Consider the following 13733-nt stretch of genomic DNA (forward strand, 5'->3'; position numbering starts at 1 on the left):
TGTGTGTGTGTGTGTTAACTGGGCCCTGGTTACTAGTAAACTAACTTTGTGTTGCTAGTGTATCCTTCTCAGTGTCTAAAGAGGAGCCTGTGTGTGCTAAGGCCACAGCCAGCTTGGTGCAGAGCTCCATGGACCCCCATCCCTGCCCCATGAAGTGAAGGGAAATGGGAGACAAGAAGCAGGGCAGGCAGCTCCAGGTGAACATTCCTGAGCTACAGGCCTCATCTTGGAAGGAGGTGGCACGAGAGTGAGTCAAATCAGAGACAGCTGCACTGGGGCCAGGAGGAACCATGGGAGAAGGGCAAGGGTTTGTTGCTTCTGAGGTGCTTGGGAAGTCAGTCTGTCTGAGGCCAGGGAGCATCGATGTGGATCTCCTTCATATACACCTATAGGCACTACACGTGTGGCACCCAGGGCCCCAGTCACCTTGCAGGCATGTCACCGTAGTTGGTGCCAAACAGCTCTTCTCATCCTGAGGAAAGTGAGGCCCAGGGAGTTCTCATGATGAGCTTTAAGCCAATCAGCAGCATAGGTATGTGGGACCTGAGAAGCTTGGCTCTGGGATGGAGCTCCTAGCCTTGTGCACATGTCCCATTGGTGTGCTGGGACAGCTGAGGACAGTACTGTAGTAGACCCCTGTCCTACCCTACTTCAAAATGAGCCACGCAGATCCCACACGCAGCTGGCCAGGAATGGAGCCAGGACTCACAGGCCACATTTTAAGACTCCAAAACTTAGAATCTTGCTTTAGGCCTCAAGTATAGGCCCAGATCCCTGGTGTGTGAGCCAGGAGCTTAGGGCAGAGCCTAGCTTCTCACTCTTTTAGGAGGCTGCCCCTCCAGGTCAATGCTACTCGCTTCCTCCTGCCTGTTTATTTTTCATCCCGGGCTCCGTGTTCTCCCATAACACCCCACCCCCAACTTTAATTAGAGCTTATGATCGGTTCATGAGCTCATTCTGCCAACTGGCTCCCCTAGGCTTGGGTACTCTTGTCTCTCAGCTTCTCGAGAAGATGACCAAAGAGGGCTCTGTAGCTTTGAGCTCAAGTAATTAGCCAGAGGAGCTTTGGGGACACTGAGGGATAACTCTGAACCCAGAGTCACAAGGTCAGAAGAGCTAGGAGGTGTCACTTGACGTTTGATAAAAGCTGTGCGCAACTTGTCAGAGCAGGCAACACTCAGAGCAGGATATGATGGAAGGACTCGATTCCAAGAGATAGGACAGCAGGATGCAGATCAGTGGAAGATAACGGTCCCAGAGAGAACCTAAGGCAGAAGTTTGACACAAATGGAGCCTTGAAAACTTGTATTTGGCAAAATGGGATACAATCTCGAAAGCCAGGGACAACCATACAGAGCTTAGCTTGACTCTGTGCCTTAGAATCACTGCCATTTTCGAGGAATGTGCTTTAGTAGGCAGAAGTCACAAATGGGCTAAAGCCAGAGATAGTTCTAGAAAATTGTTCCCAGGACCAGCCAGTCCAAAGGACAATCAGACCTATGGATAACACCACTGGCTAGGACTGAAAGAGACTGTGCCATGGGCTCTTTTACCAGTGAGACCAATGATGCACAGAAAGAGTATGAAAAAAAATACAGCAAATTTGGGGAAGGAAAGAGATGATGTCAGCATCTCCATAGACTCACAGAACAATCCAGTGATGGACATAGCTTTATTTCAAGACCCAATAGTCTTGTAAGCATGCACCTCCATGTCCAGCTTAAATTTTCATAATTTCGTAATTTTATAATAAATCACTGTCTCTTTTAAGAAAATGTATATTTGAAATGATATGTTAACAAGCTTCGCACACTATTTTACCTATAAAAGGTCTTTGATTATGTTATAATTTTCTAAAAGTTACTTTATTAGTTGTACTATATGCTGTGTGTATATGAGTCTTTGAGCAGCTGTGTTATTTCAATTTGCTCATTCCTTTTGTTTCTGAGACAATCTTACCATGTCCTCAGGCTAGCCTTGAGTTATTTATATGCTCCAAGCTTGCCTTACACTTTTTCAACCCTTCTGACTCAGCTTTCTTATTGCCTGGACTGAGGCAGGCAAGCAGCAGGAATAGTTTTGCTTTCCTGGACTCGATGGGACTGGCTTATACACAGCTCCCACCCCCAACTCTCAGCACAACGCACTCGGCAGCCTAGCTCTTTCGCCTTGATAGACTATGCACAACGGATCGCTTTCCCAATGTATCTGGCAAGTTTGGACTTGCGCTTGCATTGGGCTATATCTACAGCCCCCTCTGGACAATGGGATAAGCTTTACCACTCCTAACAATAACACTCAGAAAGTTTCTTTTCAAATATACTCCCAGTGTCCCCAGGTACAAAAAAATAGAAAGGCTGATCCAGGTGAAACCGTTTTGGGCCTTCTTGGTAAGGAAAAACTGTGCCCTCAAGTAAGTGTTTGGGAAAATCCTCTATTGCTTTGTTAGGTCTATGCCCAATTGGGCATGCATACAATGAAAATCAGGTATATTATGTGCGGTAGGAAAATTATTGTGTGACTCAACCTGTCACTATAGTAACCTCCTTCCCTTAAGCCCCTTAAAAGAAATTCCCAAACAATAGTTGGGCCTCTTCAGTATTTTCACATAGCTCAGTTTTTTCACATGTGGCTTGTTGCTCCTTTATACTGTCCTTTGGTATTTTCTATTGTCTTGCTTTAGATAAAGTTTCCTTAGAATTTTTGTAAATCAATGTGTGGCTTCATTTCAATTCCTGAGTAAGAAGCCAGAAACCTTGGAGCAATCAATGCCAACTCTACAGTCTTGTATGCATGCACCTCTGTGCCCAGCTTAAAATAATCACCATTTTATAATTTTATAATAAGTTTTCACCATTTTATATTGATGCTCGTACATCTTGTTGGAAAAGACTCCTCCAGAAGTAAATTTTGCATGCCAAAGAGCATCCCTACTTGTTAATAATGGCTGCCCGGTGTCCCGGCCCGTGGGGAATTCAACGGGTACCTGAGGAGGGGTGAATGATTGAAAGGACAAAAGGCACAAAAGAGGAGAGCAAGTCTAAAATCTGATCAAGCTCTCATTTATTTGAAAATTTTCACACAACTTTATAGGGAAAAGGCATGAAGGGAAAATGCGTCAGCAGGGTAGTTTGTGGTTAAAGAGATAGTAGGGTGGTTTATGGTGCAAAATACTACAAGAATGTTTGCTAAGAGAGATACCACAAGGATGTTAGCTAAGATATCTCAAGATGCTCTAGCCTAATGAACAGATGTCTCACAAGTTCCTGGAACATAAATCTCTCACCCATGACCTTAAAGGTCCTGGTGCAGCTGTCAGTAACTTTTCACTAGCTGGCTTTGGCTCCCAGCAGCCCGGCCTGCCTGCTGACAGTGTCTGCAGTGGTCAACTTGATGGCAATTAGATTTGCTATGGAAAGGCTTAATAAACCAAAGGCCTAATAAACTAAAGAGAGAAGACCTATTGAAGATGTGAGTCCAGGTCCCAGGCTGAGTTAAAAGAGGAGAGTGAACCCCTCGCTCTCTGCTCCCTGATGGTGGAGTCACAGTGAGCAGCTCCCTCCTGCTCCTGCCACTGTGCCTTCCTCATAATGATGACAGCATAGTCACACTGTGAGTCAAAGTAATTGTCCTTACATCACTGTTGTCAGGTACTTTAAGAAATAGAAATGAGAAGGTAACTAATACACTGTCCATGGACTATCATGAAGCCTTAAAACAGAGCCTACTTTTCAGTGTTGGGTTTGGCTTCTCTTTGCTCTATTCTCTCTCTCCCTCCTCTGCCCTTCTCACATTCATTCGTTCAGAATCCTTTGGACCTCCTCTTTGTACCAGGTGCAGTGGAAACAAAAATGAACAGTTGGCTTGGGTGTGGGGAAATTGATGCCAGAGGATGACCATGAGTTTGAGGCTAGCCTGAGCTATATAGTGAGTCTGAGAAATTTGGTCAGACTGTCAAAATAGAGAGAAAGAGAAAGGAAGGAAGGAAGGAAGGAAGGAAGGAAGGAAGGAAGGAAGAAGAAAGAAAGAAAAAGAAAGAAGAAAGAAAGAGAAAAAGAAAAGAAAGAGTAAGTAAATTCCTGCTCCACACAGACCCCTCTGTCTGCAAGAAGGGGAATGACTGGGCAAAGTGGATGTAAAAGAAACCATTGCAAGGTTTTCTAGGCAGCCCTTGTGGACACAGGGTCCCACTCTGTGAGGCCCGGATTCTTGTTTTCTAGTCACAGTGCTTCTAAGGACACACCTCAAAGCTTCATCTTGGTGCAGAAACCCTGACCACTATCCTCTTGCCTGCCACAGGGTGTTCAGCTCTTCTGGGTCCAGCATAATGTCCCATCCTCCCTACCTAGCCATGCAAGCATCTTCAGACTGGCAGTGATGTTGAATTGCCTGCCCCATCTCTTCTCTCAGAGCTTCTGTTCTGTTTTCCCCCTCTCTCTCTTGAAGCTCAGGGACGGCTGTCTTGGTCATTCTGTTGCCTCCAGCAAAGGATGCACACAGAGGGTGTCTGCCTTGATGCAGCAACAAAACAAAGCACTTAGCCCCTGAGGATCATCTCCACCATTGCTTTGTGGCTCACATGGTGTTAGAGAAAAGGAGAATGCCCTTGAGAGCACCCAACACCTGGGTATTTCCAGGGACAGAAGATTGCTTCCTTGCAGCTTCATTAGGTGCAAGCTGTTGGACTAAAGTTTTAACATGTTTTTGGTTCTTTTCTGTCATAACCTGTTTTGAGGCAGGGACTATTCATTCCGTTTGATTCTCCAACCTCCCCCCAATCCCAACTTTTGCACAGAAGCAAAGTTGATAAGGAGGAAGTAGCTTTCCTCATTCCCAGAAGACTGTAACAGTAACACTTTAGCTTCCCTCTAATTACAGCCACCATGACAGTTCATATGTTGTAGCAATAAAAATAACCATAAACCTTACATAATCATTAAAGTTAAGCAAACAGCCCCGCACTGCATCATAACGTACAGGTAGTTGCTAATAATCCAGGAACAGCGTTGGGGCGTTCAAAGAGCCGCTTCCCTGTCTCCACAGTTTCTTAAACAACTTCAGAGACATATTTTTATTAAGTATATGCAAGGCAGATGATCTTAAACCTCAAGAAGAGTGTACATAATAATTGTGTACTCTTGTAATACCCTCTGAAGACCTATTCAGAGTCCATTCGGAAAGACAATAATATATCAAGAAGTTCTGCAAACTTCCTCCTAATGAAGACATGCCAATTTGAGACCAAGAATGTGGCCTCCAAGGACAGAATAACCACTGCTCTCTGTCTCTCGGTATTTGGCTACTTTATTTCAGAGTGATTCAAAATCTAATTAAATTTCTAAACTCTAATGAAATTACAGAAGAAAAATCATTTAGGATTATATTATGTACAATTACTCACGGCTGAAAATTACAGTTACCCTCTTTCACCGGGATAGAGTCTCTGGGGAAACCACTGTTATTTATCCGCCATATAAATCTGAAGCTTCTCCCACTCTTCACAGGTTGGAGGTGAAAACGGAATTAATTAAGTGTATATATCCTGAGCTGCAATGGATAGGTGAGGAGGGAGCTCAGGAGAGGAAAGCATATGGGCTGATGTCCCCTGATGCAGGACAGAAGCTGGGTGGGTGTGCTTCAAGGGTGGGATCTCCTGATACAGGAACACTGCCCACCATCATCACCCAAAGTCTAGGCAGAGCTCAGGGGCTGGGTGTGCATTCCATGTGCTGCTGGGCTTCGGGAATCTTAGCTTATTCTTCCAGAGATTGGAGAAGGTATTATCATCAGTAGATTGGTGAGCCGTAGTGGCTGGGATTTCTAGTTTGAAAGGGTTCAATGACTGGATCAACTGAGATTCCTACAAATAATGAGACTTTCAGAGTGCTTCAGCAGCTGTTTGGTAATTTCGTGAATGCTTCTGTTTGTGATCTGTCTCTCCATGCACAGAGAGCTGGGAAGATGGGGCCACGATCTCAGTATTGACATCTACTGCAACAAATCTGACTTTGGTTTTCTAGAAGCACGCACTGTAGCATTTGTTCTTTCGTCCTCATTAAGAGCGGCTAAAGGAACTAGACACAGAACACCGGTTTGAAGGTATCAGAGACCTGTTAAAGCAAGGAAGGGCAGGAATTCTACCTGCAAGGAGAAATAAACAAATGAGTCTTAAATTGGATAGGTTTTCTTGCATAGGAAGACCTATGAAGAAATGTCAGAAGAGGTGGGGAGACGTTGGGAGGAAAGGAAAGGAGTGGGTAGCTGGAAAGGGTCGTCATTCAGAACTTGTTTGGCCACAAGCTTATTTTCAGGTCAGGATGCCAAAGGGAAAGTCCCAAGCAGAAATGGTGACCATGAAGTCTTTCAATAGGGCAAAGTTCAGTTAATTGATCATACTCTGTAAACTCTGTTTAGATGTTGGAGCCTTGCGAGGAAGACGCAGAAGACTATAAAAGCCACACAGATGTAGTGAGAGAAAGTCAATGTGACCCCAGGCTTCAAGCTTCTTTGCATGTATAACTTTTCCAGTGTCAGGGACTCATGAAAAATAAAAACCAGGCCCTGGAGAGAGTGACTGTGATCGCTACCTGTACAACTATATTGTGGCAGAGGAAAGGCTTTCCACAGTTTCCACAGCTAGGGCAGTTCAGCAGCAAGGCATGTCCCTATCCCACCCTCCTTCAAAACACTCTCTTAGGTCTTCCTGAGTTCTGTTTTTTACACAGGGTTTAAGATCAGGGCACAGAGGCCTTATGAATCACCCTTGTCAGTGTTTTGAGCCCTTCAGAAAACTGCCATCTCTGTCAAGCACTAAATTCATAGATATGATGGTAATTGCACTTGTTGAGACTTTCTTTAATGTCAGCATGGAAGATTTATGTGTCTCTATAAATGATATTTTTTCCCTTTTTAAAAATTTGACAAACAAAACATCTTGTAGCTCAACCTGAATTGGAACTTTCTGTGTGGCCAAGACTAACCTTGAACCCAGGATCATGCTATCTCTACCTGGAGAGTGCTGGGATCGCAGGTGTGGGCCACCATGTTCAGCTTGGAGCAAAGACTTCAAGGATCAGGAATTGAACCCCCGGCACAGCAGGGAGAGTACTAAGCTTAGCTTCTAAACCACCAGGGGGCGTAACTGAGCTATTTCCATGAAAGACATTTCTTAGACTCTTAGGTTGCTATTTGTTGTGAATGGGATCTAAAAACTTGAATGTAGTTTTGAATTTGATTTTACAAAGGGAAATTAGTGTTTATTCTGTGATTTGTATTCAATTATTGAGATCCCCAATTTTTTGCTTTGGTGTATTAATTTTTGTTTTTATGCATTAATCTTGTTGATAATCAATTGGTATAGAAATAATTACACTTTATATCTTCTTCACAGCCCCAAGACAAATAATTTTTTGTTTTGTTTTTAATGACATAAAGAATTGTTCTTTTATTTAGATTACTGCACATTTTTCTCCGTTGATCAACTAATACAGTGAATTATATTTACAGATTTTTTTTTTCTACTTTCAAACCATTTTAAAATTCTTTGGTTAGAATTTAGTTGTCTAGTGTGTCAGGTTTTCAAATAAGTGAGAAGAAGACTTCCGGGTAAATGACAGATCAGAAGCGGCCTCTGTGTGGCCGGGTGCTGGAGGAGAGTCCGGAGAGCAAAGGGTGCACTCTTCCAAAGAGAACCCCGGTAGAAGAGACCAGGGCTTCTCAAAGGGAAGGAGAGCAACTGAACAGGGCAAAGAAGCAGAGGCAGGCGGGCGTCTCAGCAAGCATGCGCACGCAGCTCCTGTGGTGCTTGTGTGAGCATTACTGCGGGAGCCTGGGAAGGCAGAAGGGGGCTTCTGATATCTTGGAGCTGGAGTTACAGACAGTTGTGAGGTGCCTGGTACAGATGTTAGGAACTGGATCCCAGCACCCTAGAATAACAGCAAGTGCTCTTGACAGCTGAGCCGTGTCTTTTGATGCACAGACGTTCTTAATTTCAGTGGAATGCAATTTCTCCATTTCTTCCTTTACAATAAATACAAATGACGATTGCCGAAGACACAATATATTATTTTACTTTATATTTATTGAACTTACTTTGTAGCTATTTCTTTCAGATTCCCTTTCCTTTTACTAGTTTTTGCTTGTCTTTTTCTCTTTTGAGGGGGAGTCTAGGGCTTTTATTGGATAGGTTTTCTTCAGTTGATTGTAAATTTAGGCAGTTGGGTCTTGTGATTCTGATGTTTATCCCTAGCCTACCATGTCTCCTCATATGACTTTCTTCTTGTCAGATTCTTGAGCAGATCAGTACCCGTGTCTTTCTTGGAATAAGGAAATCACTTTAGCATATGCTAACTCCCACCTGATGCCATCCCAGTGTCCTACACCACAGAGAATATTAATTCTGAAAATAGGGGTATTTGTAAACATTTTTAAAATAAAAATAATAAATTTATATAAAGAAATTTTAAAGAAAAATAGGAAATATATGTTTTAATGAAGGTACAGAGATATGACTCTATCCTGAAGCTCTGTTAAGTCCAACTACATACTCATAGGAAATGTCCCCTATAGGACTGGAAATTAGTTTCTTTTCATGTCTGCAGTCTGCTAAATTAATCCAAAATCCTTTATTTTTATACTATGGTTGTATATCAATGACTTGTTATTTATCCTGCTATATCCATTTTGGTACACAATCTCCCCTGGCAAAAAAAAAAAAAAGATTTTTAAAAAAGAAATGTATATTTATTTTCTTCCTTCCTTTGGTAACTGGTCGCCTTTTAAAGTCGCTTTAAAATAGCAACACTGAATTCCAATATCCTTCTTTGGTTTCCTGAACTTCTCTTTAGTGGGATTTAAAAATTTTTTTTTTCTTCAGATGCTTCACACACTGAGACTGTGTGTGTGTGTGTGTGTGTGTGTCTGTGTGTAAATTTGCCTGGGTATGAAGCCCTACCTTCAGGCTCTGCTCCAACTACAGGTTCATAGCTATCCCTGAGGCTTCAGTCAACTTAAGTTTTATCAGCAATGTCCAACCTAAGTTGTTTTTTTAATCTAATATTTTTCATTTTAATTTTTATTAATTACACTTTATTCACTTTGTATCCCCCCATAAACCCCTCCCACCTCCCCTCCCAATCCCACCTTTCCTCCCCCTTCTCCACACATGCCCCTCCCCAAGTCCACTGATAGGGGAGGTCCCCCTCTCCTTCCTCCTGATCCTAGTCTATTAGGTCTCATCAGGAGTGGCTGCGTTGTCTTCCTCTGTGGCCTGGTAAGGCTGCTCCCCCCTCAGGGGGAGGTGATCAAAGAGCAGGCCAATCAGTTCATGTCAGAGACAGTCCCTCTTCCCATTACTTTGGAACCCACTTGGAGACTGAGCTGCCATGGGCTACATCTGTGCGGGGATTCTATCAATCTAAGTTTTATCCTATGTTTTATCAGCAATATTCATTTTCTCTCTTAAAACTTCTTGAGTTTTCCTATTCTGTGATGGAATTAAATTTGTCCTCCCATCATGTCCTTTAGCTATTTTGTTTGCAACCTTTCATTTTTATTATTGAGAAATGTCATGTATCATTTCTGCAAATATTTCTTTCTTCTCATAACTTTTAATTTTTCTAATACTGAGTCATATCGGCACTGACACTTTATCCCAAGTTTCTCCACACTTATTTTTCCTTTCTACAGCCGTTCCTTCTAGCTGATATGTTCTGGAAGAACAAGAGACTCATTCCTCCAAAGCTAATTAATTTTCCTGCCGTGTTCAATCTTTTATTTTTCTCCTCAGAAACGCTCCTTGTTTACATTCCCAGAAGCTCCATTTTTGAGTCCCTATTTTTTCATTAAGTTAGTTCCTTGACAATTCCGTGCACATATGTAACACATTCTGATGGCTTTCTCCCTACCTCCCATCTCTCCCTCCCATACTACCAGCTCTCAGGCCTCCCTGTTTGTCTCATTTCCAGATTTCTGGCTCTTGAATTTTGTATCATGACCCATTTAGTTTAACCAGGGCCACTTGTGTGACCGCTGGATTAGGAATGACAACTTGGAGCCTGATAGGGCCGCCAGTGGGTTCACAGGTGAAAGTAAGAATTCTTCATTTCCCTGAATGTATCTTCAGGAAGCAGTTAAGCAGTGAGGGGCAGGGCCACCTCAGTCCTTCCTCTGTCCTTGCATGGCTGCCTATGGGCCCATTTTTGTGCAGCCCAAGAACAGTCATCTATAGCGGCTGAGCGTTTGTGGCTGCACTGGTTGTTCATTGTCCAGAAGATGGTATTTTGCTGTCCTCCTCGCTATCTTTTTTTCTATTAGAGTCTTTTGGTCCCTTTGCCATCTTCTCTGAACCTCACAGAGATGGCACCAAGGTCTTGTTTAGGGCCAGACTCTCAGTAGTCAGTCTCAGTGCCCTGTGTAGACATGGGTCTCTGCTCATCACAGTTCAATGGAAAGCAAGCCTTCTCCATTACAGGCTGAAAAGTGCTGCAGGCACAAACAAAGGAGATTTGATAAAGAGGTTTGATAGAAGAGGTTTGATGCTATTTAACTAAACAACAGAGTCCCTCCACCCCCACCCCAGGTTCTGACCTCCTCTGTCATGAGTTTATGAGTGGGTTTGCAATACTCTGAGTGGATTCCATGCTATGGAGTGGGAGGGGCCTTATAGAGGAGGGGATTTCTTTTTGATGATACTGCATAATTTACAAGTAAAATAGGTTTAATTCATGATCTGAAGGTAGCAGAGTTCAAGCTCCACGGTTGCATCAATTAGGGCTTCATACTGCACCCCAGAGTGGTGAGAGCAATCATGGGCAGAGTTCCTCGTGTATGCTCCACTCTCTAGCAGTCCAGTCTCACAGGACCAAGCCATTCTGCAAAAACGAATAACTCTTACAACAAAGACACTAATCCCCTCTAAGCACCGCACCTCCTAATACCACTACACTGGCAAGCAAATTTCATCATGGTATTTGGGGGGCAAAGCCATAGCCAAACCATTGTCCCAGTGTTTGTCTTTAGAGGGAGCCATGCTTCAGAGATGGGAGCGGTGGGATGTGGAGGGTGAGACACACGAGCAAATGCTGGGGGGAAGGCCAGACGGCATCCACCTGTCAGTATTTGTCCTTTCCGCTTCGGGTCTCCCTGCTGTGAGCTCAAGATCTTCTCCAACCATTGGGCTGGCTCTGACCATCTTTTGCTTCAGTTAAGCAGCTGAGTCAAGACAGCAAGTAGAGGGCTCTCTACAATTAGCCCATGGTACCTCGGCCTGTTCAGCTCAGGCTACGGGCAAGCATGTTGAAACCCAAACATTGTGATCCATGAGGGTTTCTCATAGTTTCAGTTTAGTCTGAGATCCAAAGATCTTTCCTCTTCCCTGCTAGAGGCCCTGTGCTGCTCGACCTGCATTCATCTCTCCAGGAGCACTGCTCTGTTAAAGTCACCTAGTATGTCTTCCAGTACATAGCAGATGGTAATAGTCATTTTATATAGTAAAAGTGAGTTCATTTCTTTAAGTCAACATTGCAAGAAACGCTGATAAGAGACAGCATGGGTGGCTTGTGCCTTGACTTACAGTCTGCCGGTTGTTGCTTAGGAGGTTTGTTGGTGATTAATTTTCTCATATCACCTCTATGAGTACAATTTCCCTCTTTACAGATGGAAAAAACTAAGGCATGAAGCAATGCAAGGTAAAGGGCGTCTGACTCCTTCAGTTTGTCTTTTGAATCAATGAGCCAATCCTGATATCTGTAGATATGAATCTCTTTAATATATGAATCATCTATATACGTGTATATTTATGTATTTATATAAATATACAAAACTACATATGTATATAATTATATACACATATAAATGCACACAAATATATGTGAATCTGTCCATATATGTATATATTTATATATAAATGTATACACAAATATGTATATGAATTGAATCTATCTCTTTATATATTTATATATGTATATAAATGTACATACACATGTATATGAATCTATCTATATATTATATATGTATATAACTGCACACACACATATAGGTATACAGAGAGAGAGAGACACTGATTCAACCAGAATACTAATTCTTTTTCTAAAACATGGCCAAGTATGACAGTCTGGATACACGGCCTTGAGAGCGCTGCCCTGCTCTCTGAGCCTCCCTTTGCATTGAGCTCACAGAAGGCCCTGCCCTGGAGCACCATTCCACATCTGCTCGGATGTAGCCCTTTCTACCACTGAATGTGTTTGGGTCCACAGCTCCCTGAAAGTGTCATCAGTGGACGACCAGCTCGTTAGCTCTCACTGGTCACCCGCAAAAAATTGAGGTGAAAGTAGCTTTTGGATTTTGGTGCTTTCATTATTCCAGGATTGATGACTTTAATAATGAATCTTGCATTAATACCTCACTGGACTGCATGCTTTATCACGACCTGGCCGTATTTGAGAAAATTTAGAATTACAATATTATTCTTGGGTCAGCAACAAAAAGTGTGTATAGCCATGAGGGATAGGGAAAGAAATTAAGCCATGAATATGTAAAGGCATAAATATAATTTTTATAATCAGGAAGTAATAATAAAACCACAACACATGTACACGTACTTATAGTAAATCGGGAGCACATTTATGTGTAAGATTCCCTTGAGGCTGCTCCCTAGTGCACTCGCATCTTTATTTCACCCTATTACTACTGCTAAGCATAGCCAAGGTCACAGCACGTGTATGTTACGCCAAATAATTTCTTAACCAAAGTCAGCCCTTGGTCAAAATTTTGGAAGTGAAGTGGGCTGCTAAGTTCCACTAAGCCAACGATCATGTAGCAGGGCTGGTCAGGAAACAGCATGCCTCCTGTTAAGAAAGCAGAGTAAAAGGACAGAGTAACACTTCAGCAGCCTGTGTTCTTGTATGCCTTCTCTGTCTCCTCCTCACTCCAAGAGGGGAATCTCTCTCCAGTTCTGAGTCTACCAGTCCCTATATTAAGGACTCTCCCCAACCCCTTAAAAAACAAAAACAAAAAACCAAAAAACCAAAAACCAAAACCAAACCAAAACAAAACAAAAACCCCCCATACAGTTAAATTAATCAAAGAACTGTTTCTGGACTCTTCATTGTCTAGCTTGCTTACTTCTGTGCTTTGAAAATGAGATCGTTTTATCATCTTTATAATTTGATTCTTTTCTAAAATCATTTTTTTTTGTTTCTGAGATTTGCCCTCCAAGTCCTATGTGGCTATCATGTGTTCATTTTTATAGCTAAATGTCATTCCAATCTTTTCTTCCACTGTTAGTTTTTGCCATTCTTCTGAGGTGAGGTGCTCTGTAAGCGTTCTTTCCCACATCTTTTAATGCCCAGGTAAGAGTCCCTTGGACCATGTCTGGAAGAGTGTCTGTGTCTGTGGTATGTGCTGATAGTCACATCCATGAGAATTAGAAAATTGTTTCCAAAGATGTATAGCATCTTGTATTACCTTCTCAGTTAAACTGAGCATTACCTAAAGATATTGTTGGAGGTAAAAGAATATGTAAAATAGCACCTCAGGGTGCTCCTGGATTTCATGTCCACCTTCACTGGCACTGCAATTGACTTGAACAGTCAGCGTCTTTGTGATTTTTTTTTTTTTTGAGGTGTCTCTCCTTCTTTGAGGATATGCTTTTCATTTATTTAGGTCTTTCTTAATGCTGCACACCAAAATTTTCTTGACATGAATCCAGGGTAGCCATTTTTGGATCATCATAC

The sequence above is a fragment of the Meriones unguiculatus genome, chromosome 9 (assembly GCF_030254825.1).
Source record: "Meriones unguiculatus strain TT.TT164.6M chromosome 9, Bangor_MerUng_6.1, whole genome shotgun sequence".
Taxonomy (NCBI): Eukaryota; Metazoa; Chordata; class Mammalia; order Rodentia; family Muridae; genus Meriones; species Meriones unguiculatus.